Source organism: Rattus norvegicus, chromosome 2 (genome assembly GCF_021556685.1).
Source record: "Rattus norvegicus strain SHRSP/BbbUtx chromosome 2, alternate assembly SHRSP_T2T, whole genome shotgun sequence".
Taxonomy (NCBI): domain Eukaryota; kingdom Metazoa; phylum Chordata; class Mammalia; order Rodentia; family Muridae; genus Rattus; species Rattus norvegicus.
Genome location: NC_141535.1, coordinates 28,230,083 through 28,236,128, shown reverse-complemented (window position 1 = coordinate 28,236,128; position 6,046 = coordinate 28,230,083). Strand labels below are relative to the sequence as shown.

Sequence of the window (6,046 nt, the reverse complement as noted above, 5' to 3'; positions counted from 1 at the left end):
CAGCTACGGTCTGACTACGGGCCTGAGACTCCTTTCTAGGACAAAGCATTTCTAGAACATATGCTTGTCCAAAGTCTACTCAGATTATAATTGACACCTTCATATTTCCCATTATTTGTTTATCAAAGAGTCTACATGACATTTATTTAGTCCCCACTTCCTTCCTGAAATGATTCATGTTTTGGGAAGGCAAATAGTGGTGGTGGAGGAATAACTTGATTTCACATTGTTGTTGTTGTTGTTTGTTTGAGCCAGAATCTCATGTAGCCCAGGATAGACTCACTAAGTAGCTGAGGTTAGTCTTGAATTCTTCCTCCTCCTTTGGGGGATAGAATTATAAGTGTGTGCCAGCACACCCAGCTCTGTGTCACCTTTCCACTTTCTTCTACCTGCTGTCATTTCCTATAATCTACAATATTCCTTACTTTGTCTATCCGTTAACCTAACAGATTATATGATGTATAAAGATAACTTTTGTTGTCTTTCTTAAATGAAGCAAACCTCAGTACCATAGTCCTTGGAACAAAAACTTTTAACGTGGGCCAAAGCAATTCATTTAGGAACTTGGAAGTGAATGCATAGTTACCCCAGGCTTACAATAGCAGCAAAGAAATGTCAAGCCATTAATTAAAATGACTCGAGCAACTTGGAAGCCAGATGTTAGTCGGCCTCAGTCACAGTCTTTGTAAAAGGAAATGCTACACCATAGGGCTTTAAAACCCAGCTGCAAAACAGGCACTGGGAACACGGAGCCGCAGAGCTCTGCAGGGTGTCTGTCTGTGTCATGGCGACCACACCCAGTGGACTGAAGCCCCTCCCCTCTGGTTTCCTGTGGGCCAATAAGAGCTGGTCACTGTCCATTGACTACATCTGCCCGTTGGCCACAAATACAGCGGAGAACTAAGATGGAGGGGAATTCCCAGAGGCGGCACACCCACAGGGCTGAGCAAAAGGAATGTGGCGATGTCACTAAACGCTACAGCGTTTCGTTAGGTAACAACGGTTATCAACTCCGTGTACTTAGCAGCCTCAGACTTCCTAGCTTACTTTTTTTTGTTGTTGTTGTTAGATATAAATTCAACACAATTCTCCTGCCTCTGAAGTGCTGGAGTTAGAGGTGTGAGTCACCATGTCTGGCTCAGAGTTCTGCACACAGCACTTCTTAAAATAATTCTGTTGTATTGCTTCCTTCTGCTTTTCTATATGTCCCTTCTGTGGCTCCTGTGGGCATCTTCTTGTCATTGGGAATCTTAAATCGCTACTCATTTCCATTAAATAGATACAGACACAGACACAGGCACAGGCACAGATGGACACAGACAGACTTAGACAGACACAGACACAGACACACATACACACAGACACAGGCACAGGCACAGACGGACACAGACAGACTTAGACAGACACAGACACAGACACACATACACACAGACACAGGCACAGGCACAGGCACAGACGGACACAGACACTGAAATAGGCACAGACGGACACAGACAGACTTAGACAGACACAGACACAGACACAGGCACAGATGGACACAGACACAGCTGGACATGGACACAGACACTGAAATAGGCACAGATAGTCACAGACAGACTTAGACAGACATAGACACAGACACACAGACACACAGACACAGGCACAGGCACAGACGGACACGGACACAGATGGACATGGACACAGACACTGAAATAGGCACAGACAGTCACAGACAGACTTAGACAGACATAGACACAGACACACAGACACACAGACACAGGCACAGGCACAGATGGACACAGACAGATGGACATGGACACAGACACTGAAATAGGCACAGACAGTCACAGACAGACTTAGACATAGACACAGACACACAGACACACAGACACAGGCACAGGCACAGTCACAGACGGACACAGACACAGATGGACATGGACACAGACACTGAAATAGGCACAGACAGTCACAGACAGACTTAGACATAGACACAGACACACATACACACAGGCCCAGGCGCAGGTGCAGACACAGACATGAACATGGACACAGATATAGTGACTGTAAGTTTTCCTTATGAAAACGATTTGGCTCTTTTTTTTTTTTTTTTTTTTTTTTTTGGATAAGTGGTCTCACTATGGTACCCACGGCTGGTCTTGAACTCCTGGAGTCAAGTCAAGCAAATCTTTCTACCTCAGCCTCCCAAGTGTCTGGGCGCCTGCCTTCTCTTCATAAGCTGCAGCTGTTTGTATCATTTTCTATTCCATTCTCCTCCTCTTTTTTTTTTTTTAAATGAGTAGTACTTAATCATTTCCAAAGAAAGATGCTACATGAATTTAGATTAGAAAAAATGACATTAAAGGTGTATTTTCCTAGAAATGAAAAACGAAACAATCTTAATACAATTTTTTTTTTTGATCTTCCTCATGCATCGAAAGCTGTCTGTCTTTCCCCCAGGCATGAGCTCCCAAGATCCACGCTGCTCTTTATCTCCCTCTAGCTGGGCAGGATGATCCCTTCCACCTCCGTTTCTCTTTTCTCAGTCACGCTGTATGGGTGCTAAAGGCCCTGATCCGACCAATGGACAGAAGTGTCCTTTAAGCCAGCAGCCCACTGTTTTAGCAAGAAGCAGCCCAAAGCTGACCCTCAGCAGAAATCGGAGTCAAATGTGGAGAGGAATGAAGGCTCCTAGGCTCAGGGAAAAGGACTCTTTCTGCTATTACATAAGCTTCTCCACTGTGCTCCCAGGGGATTGGAAGCACGTGGCATCTAAACGAATCAAGAGAACCTTGGTGGCTGGAGGGAGGAGTGACAAACAGGAATAGAGATCAGTGTGATGATGCACAGGACGGTTGCTGGGAATCCCAGCTCTTCATATGGCTGCCAGTCCTGCAGAGGACAGCACTGCAAGAACCGAGACCGTCATTCCAGACAGCTGGACCTGGGGTATCGCCAGGCCTTTCCCTAGGTCCCACATCAAGTGGCAGACCCCATTCAATGTGTGGTACATGAAAAGGAAGACAAGCACGAACTTCGCTGCATGGATCAGCGCCGGCCCCAAATACAGGGACTTCACTAGCATCAAATAAGACTCAAAGTTGCCAGGAAGCAGCAGTGCCCACAGGCCAAAAAGAGAGACCCCCTCCACTCAAGGCTATCCCAGAGCCGCGGTGGCAAACAGGCATTGCCGTGGGAAGAGACCACCTGTAAATAGTCAAGTGGGGAGAGACAGGACGGTTTGAGCTCGTGTTCTTATTCCAGAACTGTGCCATTTCTTCCTTAGCTGTGGTTCCCAAAGGAGCAGCATTTCTGATACGGAGCTGAGAACTAAGGTGGGCTCGGAGGCAATGGCGGCCGACGCGCCTCAGCAAGAGCGCAGCCATCTTGAGTTCCGGCCTGGACAGCCATTTTCCTCTTCTTATAGATCGTTTATGGCAGTCTTATTCTGTAGTTGCCTACAAATTTCTTTTCTTCCTGAGGCATTACTTTTCAATTACTTTTCAGTCGACTCTGTGATTTGATTCCCCAGGGATTTCCTGGTATAGTTGAGAGTTTTTTAGTAAAACTTTCTTTAAGGGGTTGGGGATTTAGCTCAGTGGTAGAGCGCTTGCCTAGGAAGCACAAGGCCCTGGGTTCGGTCCCCAGTTCCGAAAAAAAGAACAAAAAAAAAAAAAAACCAAACAAAAAAAAAAAACCAAAACTTTCTTTAAAGCTGAATTTCCCACAGTGAAGACTGGCCTGTCCTGAGCTGCTGTCAGCTGTGTCTTTATTTTGTCCCTGAGTTCTTGCCCCTCAGCTGGGTTCGGTGCGCCCTCCCGACTGTCTTTCACAGGAATTTCCCACTCTCATGGTTGTAATATCCTACCAACCCAACACTCAGGGCAGACGTGACAAACCGTTAACGTCTGTCAGTTGATGTCTTTCCTGTCAACCTTCGGCACTTTCACCTCACTGCTGGAGAGTAAATGGTAAATATTTAAAACACGCACTGTGGTGAGTTTCGACAGATGTACAATTAAAGATGACAAGTTGAATTTTGGCTTACATTCATAGGTTCAGTCTGTGGTCAGCTACCCACACTGGTTGTTTGGGCCTCTGCCAATGAACTATCCCACAACCTAGGTGCAGAGCGAAGAAACTATTCACGTCATTAAGACTAGGTGGCAAAAGAGAGTAAGGAGAAAGATCAGGGTCCTGATTCTGATTCCTTCTTCCTGGGAACATGTCATATGACCAGAAGACACTGAGTACGCCCTACTTCTCCATGGTTCAAACACCTCGAAGTTTGACAAGGGGCTGGGGACACAAGGCCTTTACTATATGCTTTATCGGACACTTTTCCAGGCTGTCACATGCATAAACTCACAAAACTTTTGTTACGTTCAAGGTCTCTTCACACTCCCCTTTTGACCTTGGATAATTACTAATCTGTTTTTTTATTGCTGTGGATGAATTTGCTTTTCCCAGAGTTTTATGTGAATATATAAAGAAAGGGGTGTGTGGCTGCTTTCACTTAGTAGTTTCTCAAAATAAAGATAATTTTACATTAAAAATTATTGTTTATTCATTCCCTCTCCCTCCTCTCTGTCTCTCTCTGTCTGTCTCTCTCCCTTTCCCTCTCCCTCTCCATTTCCCTCCCCCTCTCCCTCTCTCTCTGTGTGAGGCTGGCTATGTCGGTGTGTCTTGTGTATGTGTCCCACAGCATTAGTGAGGAGAACAGAAGACAACTGTGGGAGTCCATTGTCTCTCTCTATCATGTGAGTCCTGGGAATTAAACTCCGGCCATCAGGGTTGGCAGCAGGTACCTTTAACCACTTAGCCAGTCAGCCCCAAATAGGGACAATTTTAAGCACACTGGAATTGCCAACCAGCAAGCATATAGTCTATGATTCATAAATGGAGGAGTAGGGAGTCTGCAGAAGGCAGGTGTTATTTAGCAGAGGTTTCCAAATGGAATCTCTATTTTTCCTCCTTTTGTTTCCCAGTGAGTCTGCCGATGTGGTGTCCATGTTTCCCAGAATACTCCCTTGTGGGATCCATTTTGTTCATTTGTGTGACCTTCTGATGTTCCTTCAAGGACAGCATATGCATGTCCATTTATAGGCAGGTACACATGAGACATAGTCAGGGGCCATCTTCCAGGATGCCATCCACCTCTTCTGAGACAGGATCTCTCATTGGCTTGGAGGTCATCAATTATATGAGATAGGCTGGAGTGAGCCCCAGGGATCTTCCTTCACTTCCCCAGCCCTGGGATTGCGAGCTCACAGTGCCCTTCCCGGCATTTTTACATGGGCTCTGAGGATCAAACTCAGTTCCCCATGCCCTTCAAGACAAGCATATTCCCAGCCACATGGCAACCTTTCGGATAACTAAGCACCTATTTAAAGCAAAGGCGTCACTTTGAATTCATTAAAACAACTGGCCCAGTGAGCTGTCTCAGACACTCATCTGAAGCTGGCTTCAAAAGCAGGTAGTGGTACGGGTCCAGCGAGATAGGCTATAAGATGTACAAGAATGCCCAGGAATGGAGTCTATTGGAAGACTGGAAGAAAACAGCATCCCAGGAGACGTAGGGCAACAATAGAATTATAGAAAGGTCAGACACTGGGATAAAGATCCAAAGAGGACGGTGGTGTGTGTGTGTGTGTGTGTGTGTGTGTGTGTGTGTGTGTGTCCATGCAATGGAGGGATGGCTCCCGTTAAGAGTCCTAGCTTCTTCTAGAGGGTCTGGGTTTGATTCCTAGCACTCACATGGTGGCTGGCTCCTAGAACTACCTGGCACTCTAGTCTTAGGGGATCTGATGTTCTCTTCTGGCTCCTAGTGCATCAGGCATGAACATTATACACAGACACATATGCAGGCACAGCACTCATATACATAAAAAAATGTAGAAGTCATTTAAAAAAGAATGTCCTTGTTGAGAGCAATCCCTGGTCTATCTTCTTTTTGTTTATTTTACAAATACATTTTAAGTACATTTTTTAGATTTATTAATTTATTTTATGTATGCACATCAGAAGAGGGCATCGGATCCCATCACAGATGGTTGTGAGCCACCGTGTG

The 6,046-nt window shown here is 45.6% G+C and overlaps 1 pseudogene; it reads right to left on the bottom strand.

Moving 5' to 3' along the window:
- Positions 1-2,314: 2,314 nt before the first annotated feature.
- Sdhc-ps1 (succinate dehydrogenase complex subunit C, pseudogene 1) lies at positions 2,315-3,381 on the bottom strand (annotated as a pseudogene).
- Positions 3,382-6,046: the final 2,665 nt, after the last annotated feature.